This window comes from Cannabis sativa, chromosome 3 (assembly GCF_029168945.1).
Source record: "Cannabis sativa cultivar Pink pepper isolate KNU-18-1 chromosome 3, ASM2916894v1, whole genome shotgun sequence".
NCBI lineage: Eukaryota > Viridiplantae > Streptophyta > Magnoliopsida > Rosales > Cannabaceae > Cannabis > Cannabis sativa.
This window is the reverse complement of record NC_083603.1, coordinates 68,101,879-68,115,983: the sequence shown is the minus strand read 5'-3', so window position 1 is coordinate 68,115,983 and position 14,105 is coordinate 68,101,879. Positions and strand designations below refer to the sequence as shown.

Here is a 14,105-nt window from a genome sequence, read left to right as displayed (position 1 = left end):
AATGATTAGTCAGTTAAACAAGAGCTCATCCATTTACTTCTATTTGCTAAGCTCGAAGGGAATCATCACTTGACTTCTATACACCAGTAGAAGCTATAGATTCCATATTTATTTTCAGCACTCCCACTCAATCATACTATCATGTTCCCAAAATATACGTATCACCTTGACCTAAAAGTAGGCTTAACTAATAAATCAAAGAACATGAATAGCACTCCTGAGTTGAGCCTAAGCATATCAGGATTTAGATTCTTTTCATCGTAAGATCAACTACTTATGTTGACTTGGAAAGATATATATAACGGTAAGTTTGTAATATCTTAACTTAGTTGCAATATCGGTCCAGTCCAATGTATACTCTATACATTCGAAACTAGTATACTTTACTAATGTCCTGGAAAGAACATAACACTTACTCCAAGTGTAAGTACACATCATCGCTGATTATCACATTAGTGTAAATCCAATAACACTGATGAAACAGGGACCAATTCTTTTGATTCATATGATCACAATCACATTCCACTGTGTTGACGATACTGTAATTGTGAATAAACATATGATCTGGATTTAACTGATTCTGTGTGTAAATGTAATAAACATATTTAAACCATTAGCATGTAGAATTCATGCAAACATCAATCACTTCAAATTTCTTATATTGATAACTAATCAGATTGTAAAGAGTTTTATTTAGGGCATAAAACCCAACATGAACTACATATTATTCTTAACTTTTTCCACCCCAATCAGATCAAAAGATCTTTTTATTACACAAATTCTTAATAATTATTTTATAAATTGAAATTCTAAGTGTTTATGTAGTATTAACTCTTTGCAGAGTTTAATATACCAAAGAATTTGTATCATTAATAAAACACATACACATACAAACATTATAAACATATAAATATAATTGGTATAGGCATACACAAGATAAAGTAAATGAAGCTCAATTCATAAATGCAATTCATTTCCAAAAGAGAAAACTTTATTATAAAATTTTCCAAAATTAAAGGAATTGTCTGCAATAATATGAAAAATAGGGAATAAAATCCCAAACCAATAATTGAAATCCAAATTGTTCTTAAAATAAAAAAATTAATTCAAAATAATAATTTTTTTAAAAAAAATAGAAGATTCCAAGCTTCATCTTCATCTTGGACTATCTGCACCCATCTGTCCAACCATCCGACTCAACTCGCTAGGATAGCAATCCAAGTTCAAGCATCTGGAGCTGAAATAAGCAGAAAAATAAACATGGTTAGTAGGTTCAGAATTAACAATCCAAGTAGATAATAATTCTCTAAAACACATGAGTTTATAGCATAGAAAGAAATACCTTATTTCTTTGCTAGAAACTTAGGGCATTGGGGTTTCCAGTGGCCCTTTTCATTGCAATAGAAGAATTTTCCTTTTGGCTTATCACCGGGAGCAGCAGCCTTTTTCTTTTTAACTATTTTCACAGCTTGAACATGCTTCTTGCTATTATTCCACTTCTTCTTGTTCTTGGGTTTGGAAGTAGAGGCAAAGTTTGCCTTAGCCTTAGCCACCCCATTAGCATTCCCAGAATTAGGAGTTTTAGATCCCTTTTTCTGTGGTCCTCCAATCAAATTTTCAAATATCTAAAGGTTGTTTGCCAACTCGTGAAAGTCAAGTTCCTTCTTGTTCATGACATAATTTGAAGTGTAAGGTCGAAAGGCTGGAGTAAAATTTTTCAAGATCACACTCACTTGAGTTGTCTAATCCATAATAGCTCCATGATTCTGAGCTTCTTGGAAGTAACTCGCCATTTGGAGAAGGTGATCACACACGTTCTGATGAGGATTCATCCGTGCATTGATGAAATTCCTTGTCGCTTCAAAGCGAGATTGAATTGATGCCATCCTGAATAGTTCATTCAACTGGTTCAAGATTTCTGCAGTCGTGAGAGTGTTAGCAAACCTTGTTTTCAAGATGTCAACCATGCTAGAAAGCATGAAGTATCGAGCTTTGTTGTTGGCATTCTGCCAACGCTCGAACTTCTCCTTTACTGCTTTGGTTGCATTCTCACCCGGTTGCTCAGGAGACGGTTCAGTTAACACAAACAGGGCATTTTCACCAATGAGAGCAATGTTAATGTTCTCTTTCCATTTGGGAAAGTTAGATCCATTCAGCTTATTATCAGTCAACAGTGACGCCATGGGGTTGGTCATTGCCATGTTGGATACTACAAATAACAATAAATAGAAATCAAGTATGGTTCAACACAAAATCTCATTCGGAAATTATTTGCACATAGCAAGTAGGAATGACAAGCGAAAATACTAAACACATACAATCCTAAATAATTTCCAAGGTTTTCAACAAACTGATATCAGTGTCGCGTTTAGGCGAGAGTCAAAGATATCATCCATTGAATAGAGTTGTCAGCTCATCTAAAATGATAAACATTCTAGCAACCTTTTATTCGATCAAGATGAGAATCCAGTATTATCCCGTTTAGGCGATAGTCAAGGCTATTCTATCTTATGAGCTTCTACCATTGTTTCATACTTTTGTAAGTTTTACTAATAGTCGCCACCATTAGGGTGATCCGTACTAAAAATAAAACACTTGCAAATAGTACTTATCTTTCGAGATTCTATGGTGTTAAATTACTAATGAACGTTCCTCCATTAGGGAGGATTACTCACTAAAACAAGAACTATGTTGAACCAACAATGGAGATCGAATATCCTAATAAATAAAGCTCATTATTTAAAATGTATTTTCTTCTAATATTTATTTTAATCTATTTATTTTAAAGATATATATTTATTTAATTAAAATTTCCAATTTAGAATAAAATTCTAAATATAAATTTTAATTTAATATTTATAAAATTATACTTAGATAGATTTGAAAAATAAAATGAATTTTCTCCATTTTAGTAGCAATTTTCAATAAATATTTAGAAAATTATTCAATTTAAGTTGTATTAATTTAAATTAATTTACAACTCAAATTTAATTTTCTATAAATATATATTGCATTTCGAAAATTAATGTATCTAAAAATAAATATAATTTTCGAAAATGCTCTACAATAAAATAAAATAAACCCTGAAAAATTATTCTAATTTTATGTTGGTCCAAAATTAATTAATAAAAATTAATTTTGAACATAAATATAATTTTCCTATTTAATTAAATATTAAGAAAAATTTTCAAATATTTAAGTATCATGATGAAAATCAACTTAAATTTTAATTTTCTATTTAATTAAATATCACTAGAAAAATACTTCAAGCAAAATAGATAATAACTATCTAGACTTTCATTGACCAATTAATTTATTTTCTAATTATAATATATTTTAGTTCATTTATTTTAATTAATCATTAAATGAAAAAAAAATCATTGATTTAAGTTGGTCCAAAATTAATTAAAAAAACTAATTTTAAACTTTAATCTATTTTTCAAAAAAATTCTAAATTTTCTGCATTTCAATAAAATGCAATTTTGAATTGTAAAAAAATGATTAATAAAATAAAAATGAAATACATTTTGAAAATTATTCAAATTTAAGTTGTTCTGAAATTAAAATTTCCAACTTAAAATAATTTTCTATTTAATTAAATATTACGAAAATAATAATATTTAAGTATCAAGAAAGAAATCAACTTAAATATTTAATTTTTAATTTGATAAAATGTATTAAATACAAGAATTAAATAATCAAGTATAAAAGAAACTTAATTATTAATTATAATTTAATATTAGGAAAATATTCTTTATTTAAGTTGATCCAAAATTAATTAAAAAAAATTAATTTTCAACTTAAAATATTTTCCTAATTAAATATTAGAAAATATAACTAGTATTAGAAATTACTATCTAGAATATATTTCAATTAATAAAGTGTTTTTCTAAAATTAACTTTAAAATATTAAATGAAAAAATAAATTTATATATTTTAAAAGTTAATTATGTTGCCAATTCAATTTTAATTAGGTTAGACTAATATAATTAACCTAATACAATTATTTAAATAAGGCAAATAGGCCTTCACAATTGGGGTGGTTCATGTGAGGGAGGGTTGGGTCAGCATGTCGTACCCACTACTACTGGCCCCCTAACTCTCACACAAGGCCCAAAGGAGAGGAATTTAACCATTTAATAAATAATTATTATTAATTGAATAAGCCCAATTCTAATTGGGCCTAAATAAAATTACCTAAGTGAAATTTTATTTTAGCAACCTAGTCCATTTAATTAATGAAACTTAAATAGACTTCCTATATGCATCTAAGCCCAAAAGCAAACACATATGCTCACACAGGTCAAATGATTTAGATGGGCACTATCATGTTACTAGGTTTACACAGATGAAAGAAATTGCAAAATTACCTGTCACAAGTTATTTATAAGATCTATTGAAAATTGAACTATGATTAAAATCAGATCATTGGATCTGTTAATAAGTTAATCATAGCAATTTAGATAAAATAAATAATAGGTTTGTAATTTTTTTTTGAATATATAATAAAATAATCAAACAATACAAACAAACAAGTATCAGATAATCAGGAAAATCTGGAAAGTGGGCTAATATTTCTCTATTTTCAAATTTAAAAAAAAAAAAACTTAACTAGAATTTAAATTTAGGTTGTTAGAGAATATTTGAAAAAAAAAATCAAAAACCTAACAAACTCCTAAATTCCCTAAATTCTAACTAAATTAAAAAAAAATATATATATCTAACCAATTTTTCAAATTTCAAGTTTATTCAAAAATTTTAAATTATTTAAATTTCTAATAAGTTAATATAATATAATATCTTGAATTTTAAATTTAGATATTCCTAATATTATATTCTAAGTCTTATAATTTAATAAATTTAAATATTACAAAATAAACTATTTGGAAAATAAGATATTTTTATATGGTTAGAATATTTCTAATTTTATTAAAATTAATAAAATAAAATAAGTTTGAAAAATTTATGGTTTGAAACCCGAAAATTTCTATTCAAACCAAAACTAATCAATTTTTCAAATTTCATGTTATTTTTGCCAAAATATAATTTTAATTAAAAAAAAGTCTAATAAGATAAAATGTTAAAACTAACATATTCCTCATCTTATAATTTTTATTAATAAAATATATTTCAAAAATAACAAATTTGAAAAAAAAAATGACATGGTTAGCAAATTTTAAAATTTGAACAAGATTATTTTAAAAAATATATTTTAATATCAAAGTAAGATCATTCAAATTTAATAATAAAATGTAAAATCTGATCTTATAATTAAAATAAATAAAATAATCTAAAATTTTAAAATTAACCATAAGGCTATTTTTTGAGAAATCAATTTTTTTAAAATTCAAAGCCTACTAATATCTAAAACTAATTTTAATTAATTAAAAAAATTAATAAAAATTAATTTTATTCTGACAATTAGATTTTTAATTGCAAATTCAGATTCTACACAAAATTCTACCAAAATTTAACTTTTGTTTCAATGAAAAACAATTTTTGAATCAAAAGATATGAAAAAAAACAAGATTGGTGCACAGGGGTATACATTGTGTCACGGGTCACCTTTTCAGGCAGCGGAACACCTCTGCGGCACCTTGACTTCACTAAGCCAAGGTCAGCCTTCCAACCATCTAAGTAACAATGGGCTCATTTTTTGCGCGACCGTGTGCCTCGTGCACACTTCCGTCTCTCGAACAACTCTCGCCGAGTCATGCTCGCAAGCATCCATGAGTGCATCCATGCATCGAGGCTCTCTAGCCAAGATACTCGCACTGTCCATAGGTTCCCACCATGGTTAGAAAAATCCCAACACCGACGCTGACCTTGTCACTCGTGACCAAGGTAGCATGTGTGGCAAGATGGCAACACCAAGCTAACGAGCCAACGCTTCTATCATGCCCCATTCGATACTGTCCGAATAGTCTCCCTCGTTGCCCAAGAACTCCCATACGTGCATGGACCAATCCTCAAGGCACCATGCCTCCACGCATGTTGGCAGGCTCTCAAGACAAGCCACCAAACTAGTTGCATACATTAGACATCTATCCCTTTCCAACATAGTGCATCCGTCCCATTCGTGTATGCAAACTAGCCCACGAATGACTACCCGTGTAATCTCGTGTTGAGACTCATGGCCAAGGCGCACCACAACGTCTCTTGGAGGATCTAGGCCACGTCCCGTGCAAGCGGCATACAAGCAAGCCAAGGGAAACGTACCAGTGAACCTCTGGCGGCATTCTTTGACGCACTATCGAGTCGGCCTGATAATGTCCATGAGTACTCCAACTCATGGAGACATATGAGTCCCCTCGTGGTCCTCATATGCCCGCCCTACTAGCCCCACTGACTAGTAGTAGCTCACTTAGCACCAAGGTGTAAGGGGTGGTGGAGAGCTGACACCAGGGTACCCCCTTAAAGAGCATTCTGAGCTTTTAGCCTTCTACTAGGAACATAGATGATTTTTGCTCTATAGACATATGGGAAGAACCATATACCAAATCACCTTGTTTTGCCAAACCGATTGCACCATTCTATTTGTAGACCCAAAAAAATGGTGAATACCAAGTCCCGTCCCGTTCCGAACAATATTGAAGATGTTTACGAAAATGCCACTACATACAAACTAAGCATCAGCATGCCACCCGCATGCACCACAACATGTGCCACCACTTGACCACCACTTGGCCAACTTGTGGAAATCACTTAGCTTGTAATGTGCCCTCTTGGACCGAACGTAACATTTTCCCCCACTTCAACATGTCGATGACCTCATCGACGGCCAGCAGGCAACTCTTCCTGATCTCAACTCGTAAGCTTACCCCAAGCTTCTCCCGAATCCTAAGTCTGCACTTGTCCCTCTACCTCCGTAGAACCACCCTCTTGGTGACGATCTCGCTCGCCCACTCTTGGACTTGATCAAAGACCCTATGCCACTGTCACTACTCAGAACAACCCATGGAGTAGTGCCTCCGCACTAGAATACTTCTCCCAACATGAACTCCTTCGAGTCCATCACAACGTCCCTCCAGCCAACCAAGTTACCCTTGCAACACTAACCCTGAAGCTACCACATCCTCTGATTGTAGCTCACTCGCTAATCGTCCAATGCATACTCCTTTCGATAAGGACTAAGTATGGTGCACCCCTCGAGATGAGGTTCGGAAACCAATTTTTCCCAACGGCACCTACAGAACACGCTTCCACTGAAGCCAAGTCCCTCTGGACAAGTCCCTCCAGAAACTTCACACGCCAACTCTATGGCACACCATCCTCCTGATGGCAATCGAGCAAGACACTCTCATCGCAGGAAAAAGTTTGGTGCCTCCCACTTGGACGAGGCTTGCAAGGCAACTGCACCCAATGCAGTACCAAGTGCACTCTTGCACAAGATTTCTTCGTGAAGTTCACAACATTGGCCCTCCGGCCCTACTGCACACCCACGACTTCATGCAAAAGGCGTCACTAACCCACTGCATACTTGCTCCTCTGAGCTCCTGCTTATGTCGGCTCACAAAACTGTGTCACAAGTCTATCTCTCCAAAATCAACTTGATAACACCCAGTTTTACACTTAAGACTTGAAGTCGTCCCAATCCGCTATCTCCCATCGGCATATGCTTTCTGAACCATTCGGCTTACAGTGTCCCATACAACACCAGTGTCCCCATAAACACAAAACATGCCCATAACATGCCGCAAACTAGCTCAGTCTTGATCGCAGACTACACCCTTGCATATTGTCTATCTGCTGCTTGCAGCAATCATGCAAGTCTTCGCACTGAACAACCCATATGTTGTAGTGTTTCCCTCTGGATTCACACACCAAAACTGAACAAGTACCCTGATTCTTCAAACATATGAATTAGTGGGCTCCCCCACTTCAACTTGGGAAAAACTTCTCTCATAGAGGAATGTCCCTCAAGATATAGCTTGCAAGCTAACTGCATACTCGCATACGGTTCCTCCATTCCTCATGTCACTTTGATGAAGATGTTAAACTAATGCCTCGGTCATATGGACTCTTCGCCCTCGACATTTCAGTGTTGCTTCAGTACCTTAGTCCTACTGACTTTCACCTTAGGTCAACATTGCCATGGTGTTATCTTAGTACCTGAGTCTCGCAGACTTTCACCCTAGATAACTGGCACTGCCTGTGTCCCGAGTCTTCTTGACTTTACATTGTGAACAACAATCAATCTCCATGATACTCATCTCGATGCTTGTAATGAATAGGTAGTCCGTTGAGTGAACTATGAAGGTCTCTCCCCCACTTCAACTGTTGGCGTCCTCGACAACATGCCCACATGCAAATGCCTAACAGCCCGACTCTTCATGCACACCGTGCCATCTAAAAGTGCATCCCGCAGGATGTGACTCTTAAGTCAACTATCTCATATAGCACCCCTGTCGATTTCTACATGCATGCAAAATTTGCTCAGCCATCCAACTGATTCACACTTGCATCACGTCCTTCTGGCTCCCACAATGTACAAAGTTCCAATGATCCAGCCCTCTGGCCTTCATGCAAACTCTAGCACACTTCTTGACCTTCGCAAGTAAACATGATTACTAAGTCTCATTGGCACAGCCCTCTGGCCTCCACTCAAACTCTAGCGCCATCTTAACGCTTGCGCTCGATCTTCTCAGCCCTGCTGGCTTCTTTGATGCATTCATTGCGCAACTCCGCATCTTTGTTGATGCCTTTGTGTGACTTACGCCCTCTGGCGCTTTAACAAGCCAACACATTCCACTCAACTTCCTCAGCGCTTCCATATGGATCAAATACAAGTCACATGCAAACACCTCCAAGTACAACCATTCTCTGACGATTGCGGGATCTGCCTGCCTTGGTCTCCATGTGCGTCCCTCTCGACACACAATATAGCAACTGAGGCATCCCATGTCTATCCCATTTGAACCATCTCGGTTATCGACTCTCGACCTCTGTCGTGACTAACAAGAATCTGACGGTCTTTGCACTACTTCCACATTCCTGCCAACAAGCTCCCCTTTCAACAAAAGCACCTCCTGCAGCTTACGATGTCACTCAGGCAAACTTGGCCTAGGGTACAAAGCATACAGCATGGACTATCCCCTCAATCTTGTATCATGCCAACGAGTTTCAAACATTCTGTTGCGCCTCTCCACAATTGCATGTGGTAGTTGTCTTTCTAGCATCTCTGAACTTGACTCGAAGCAACCATATACGTCTCCTCTCTAGGATGTCCAATATTCTGATGAAGAAAAGCAACCCAGTCTTAACTCAATCTCAGCCTACTGGTCCTCTTTAAAAGACTAACTGGCTCAGCAACGTCTTGTTCATACATTCAGACCATCTCGATCCGTGCACCCGCCTACATCCTCTCTAGGATAGGCAAACAGGGTTCACCTCCAACTGAGATGAACTTGGCTCTGACACCAACTGTCACGGGCTCACCTTTTCAGGCAGCAGAACACCCGTGCGGCACCTTGACTTCTATAAGCCAAGGTCAGCCTTCCAACCATCCGAGTAACAATGGGCTCCTTTTTCGCGTAACCGTGTGCCTCGTGCACACTTCCGTCTCTCGAACAACTCCCGCCGAGTCATGCTCGTAAGCATCCATGAGTGCATCCATGCATCGAGACTCTCTAGCCAATATACTCGCAGTGTCCACAGGTTCCCACCATGGTTAGACAAATTCCATCACCAACGCTCACCTTGTCACTCGTGACAAAGGTAGCATGTGTGGAAAGATGCCAACACCAAGCTAACGTGCCAACGCTTCTATCATGCCCCATTCGATACTGTCCAAATAGTCTTCCTCATTGCCCAAGGACTCCCATACGTCCATGGACCAATCCTCAAGGCACCATGCCTCCACGCATGGTGGCAGGCCCTCAAGACAAGCCACCAAACTAGTTGCATACATTAGACCTCTGTCCCTTTCCAACATGGTGCATCTGTCCCATGCATGTATGCAAACTAGCCCACGAATGACCACTCGTGTCATCTCGTGTTGAGACTCATGGCCAAGGCACACCACAACGTCTCTTGGAGGATCTTGGCCATGTCCTGTGCAAGTGGCATACCGCCAAGCCAAGAGAAACGTACCAGTGAACCTCTGGCAGTATTCTTCGACGCACTACCGGGTCGGGCCGATAATGTCCATGTGTACTCCAACTCATGGAGACATATGAGTCCCTCCGTGATCCTCATATGCCTGCCCTACTAGCCCCATTGACTAGTAGTAGCTCACTTAGCACCAAGGTGCAAGGGGTGGAGGAGAGCTGACACCAGGGTACCCTCTTAAAGAGCATTCTGAGCTTTTAGCCTTCTACCAGGAACATAGATGATTTTAGCTCTGTAGACATATGGGAAAAACCATATACCAAATCACCTAGTTTCGCCAAACCGATTGCACCATTCTATTTTTAGACCCAAATAAATGGCAAACACCAAGTCCCGTCCCGTTCTGGACAATATTGAAGATATTTATGAAAATTCCACTACCTACAAACTAAGCATCAGCATGCCGCCCGCATGCACCACAACATGCGCCACCACTTGACCACCACTTGGCCAACTTGTGGACATCACTTAGCTTGTAACGTGCTCTCTTGGACCGCACGTAACACATTACATACTCCTGCGCGCGCGGATGCAAGGGAATGGCCGAGAAAAGGGGCTGCGTGCAACCTGTTTTGGCCGAGGTAGCTCGGCATGAGCAGCTCTTCGAACAGGGCCATGTCCAAGAATCCTGGGTCAGCCCGTGTCTAAAGGCGCTTGCTGTCCGAGTGAAAACTCATCCCCCGCGCGTGCACACGTGCATCCAAAACAAGATATTTTCATCCAAATTCAAAAAATCATAATTAATTCATAAAAAATCCAAATTAGGTTCTGTAAAAGCCAAAATTCATTAATTTTTTGTCTACTTTCCAGTAAAAATATTTCCATATCGAAGTAAAAAATATTTTTACAACATATACTGCTATTTCTAAACTATCATCAAATAAACACATAAACCATCATGAAACTATCTAATTCAACACAAAACATCGTTTTAACTCATATTTCATGAAAGTAAATCATTACCATGGCTCTGAGGTCAGTTTTTGGAATATGTTTTACCCGGATCTAGATTTACTAGTCGAAGCATGATTCTATTGTTTTGGTACTCCCGATGGGAATGGAAAGTGGAGGTTTCATCCTAAATATGAATATCTAAAACAATGTAAATAAACACATATAAAGTTTAGGAAACCTTACATTGGATGCAGTAGAATATTAATGGCTCCTTCTGCTTAGATCACTAACCCTTGTATCCTGTCTGTAGTAGAGTGTCACCAAGATCTGAGCCCGAATGTCCTTCTCTTGATTCTTGATTCATCACAGCCTTACACACTATGATTGAGATACCACTTGCTGTGTGTGGGCACTCACTCTATCACTCAAGATATGAAAAATATGATGAAGAAGGAAGAGAGAAGTGGTTTGAATATAGAAGGAATAGATGGCTCAATTTTTCTGAAGGCAAGAAATTTCATCATCTTTTAACTGTGAGCCATCACTATCTATTTATAGGCAACCACCTAGGTTTAGGATAGGATTTATTAGGCATTAAAATAATAGAAAAATTAAGTGCAAATTACCAACCAAGTGGCCGACCATACTAATGGGCCCGACCCACTTTCGAATTTTTTCACTTTTGACAATCTTTCAATTATTTTCTCAAAAATTCTATTTTTCCAATTCTAACCATTTAAATGCCAAAACTAATTATTTAATAATTAAAATTAATTATCAAATAAAATTTTTATTTAATATATTTATTAATTAGACATAATAAATTCTCTCAATTAATAAATAAAACCTAGAATCTCATTTCTTCATAATTAAGCCATTGCTTAGTGAAAATTCATAAACTAGATATAGTCTAATTTTAGAATTATAATTGATTAATTAAAATTAATTATCTGAGTCTTACAAGCAGTATGGTCTCAACTAGTATGGGGACCATGCGCCTATACAACCGAGCTTACAATAAGCCGAGCTAGAATTTACCGAGTAAATTCCCTAACTTATTAATTCCTTATTGTATTCACTCATAGAACTTCGAATTGCACTCTCAGTCATATAGAACGCTCTATATGCTCCACGATATAGATACACTATAAACATTTAACCATCGTTCTAATCTCAATAATCAAATATCCTCTCTAGATGATTTACACCGAGTAGGGATAAATTTATCGTTTCACTCCTCATTTTATTTTATCCTTAAAACACTTAGCTTCCTGTAAATGATACTTCAGTGAACTAAAATATAATCACTGAAACAAGAGCTCTTCAATTTACCTCTATTTAGCCAAGCTCGAAGGAAATCATCGTTTCACTTCTATGTCCTCATAGAAGCTATAGATTCCATATCTATGTTTAGCGCTCTCACTCAATCATACTATCATGTTCCCAAAATGTATGTATCACCATGACCAGAAAGTAGGCTTAACTAATAAATCAAAGAACATGAATAACACTCCTGAGATTGAACCTAAGCATGTCATGGTTAAGATCTTTTGATCTAAGATCAACCAGTGATATTGACTCAGAAGGATACAATGGTAAGATTATAATATCTTTACTAAGTTCAATATCGGTCCCAGTCCAATGTATACTCCATACATCCGAAACTAGCATACTTTGCCAATATTCTAGAAAGAACATAACACTTATTCAAAGTGTAAGTACACTTCATCGCTGATTATCACATCAGTGTAAATCTAATGCATTGATGAAACAGGGACTTTGTCTTTTGAAGCATATAATCACAATCACATTCTACTATGTTGACATCACTGTAATTGCGAATCACTATATGTTCTGGACTTACCAGATTTTGTATATATTAAACCATAAATATGAAAACTACATGTAAACATAAATGACTTCTAATCTTTTATTGATAACAAATCAGATTAGATTGAAATGAGTTTTATTTAGGGCATAAAATCCCAACTAAACCAGCTACTCCATTTCTCAACATCAATTAACAAAAATAATCACCTGAAATTGTATATAAATTCGGAAACAACACGAAAGAAAAGATGAAATTAGAGATGAAACCATACCAGATATCGAGATAGGGATGAGATCTGGAGGGGAGAGAGAGAGAGAGAGAGAGAGAGAGAGAGAGAGAGAGAGAGAGAGAGAGAGAGAGAGAGAGAGAGAGAGAGAGAGAGAGAGAGAGAGAGAGAGAGAGAGATGCGATCTGAGATCAGAGATTTGAGATCCCCGACTCTACCGTCACCACAGAGGTTCTCCAATAGTCCAAGCTGAATCTCTCCTCTGCTGAGAATGGGTTCTCCAATGGCAGAGAGAGGTGGACCCATGAATGCACAAATCACAGAGAGAGTGAGAGAGAAGTCAAGATAACAAATCAAAATAGAGAGATAGGGAACTGACTCATTTCTCATGCACTATCCCGAAACACACGTAATTTAATGTTTATCTATAACTAAATGGCCAACCTTTAATGTTTTATATTCTTAAAAAAATAAAATAAATCAAAATAAAGATTAATGATACAATAAATTCAAGATTATTAATAAAAAAAATTGAAAAAAATTAAATTGAGATACAATTATAAGGGTACAATAGTATATATATTTTTGGAAAAGTGAAATTATATTTGCACCCTAATAAGTTATAAATACAACTTATTTTAAATAAAAATTTTAATTACATTTTTATCCTTGAACAAAATTACCAAAATATACAATTTTAAATGATGAGCCTATTTTAATTTTTATTTTAATAATTACACCCCATTTACTTATAACATTAAAATTAAAAATCTCCTTCTTCAAGTTTTAAGAAAAATTCATATTAATAGAAAAAACAATTGAACTTTCATCAATGAAGAACATTTAATAAACGCATAAAAAATTATATGTTTAATTATTTAATGTATGTAAGATTTTATTATTTTAATCATTTAATTTTTGTTTATTGTTATGTATATGAAAATATTGATTGATTGTTTATAATTATTATAAAAGAGAACTCTTTTGAGATGTATATGCATGTATATTTTAATCTACAAAAAGTAATTATTATTTAAAATAAAA

The 14,105-nt window shown here is 35.5% G+C and overlaps 1 long non-coding RNA gene across 1 annotated transcript; it reads right to left on the bottom strand.

The window, feature by feature from the left end:
- Positions 1-964: 964 nt before the first annotated feature.
- LOC133035843 (uncharacterized) lies at positions 965-13,792 on the bottom strand. Its single transcript, XR_009686963.1, has 3 exons — positions 11,248-13,792; positions 1,343-2,209; positions 965-1,237 (listed from the first exon to the last, which is right to left on the bottom strand). It is a non-coding gene; the product is annotated as an uncharacterized LOC133035843 (long non-coding RNA).
- Between the last annotated feature and the right edge of the window lie 313 nt (positions 13,793-14,105).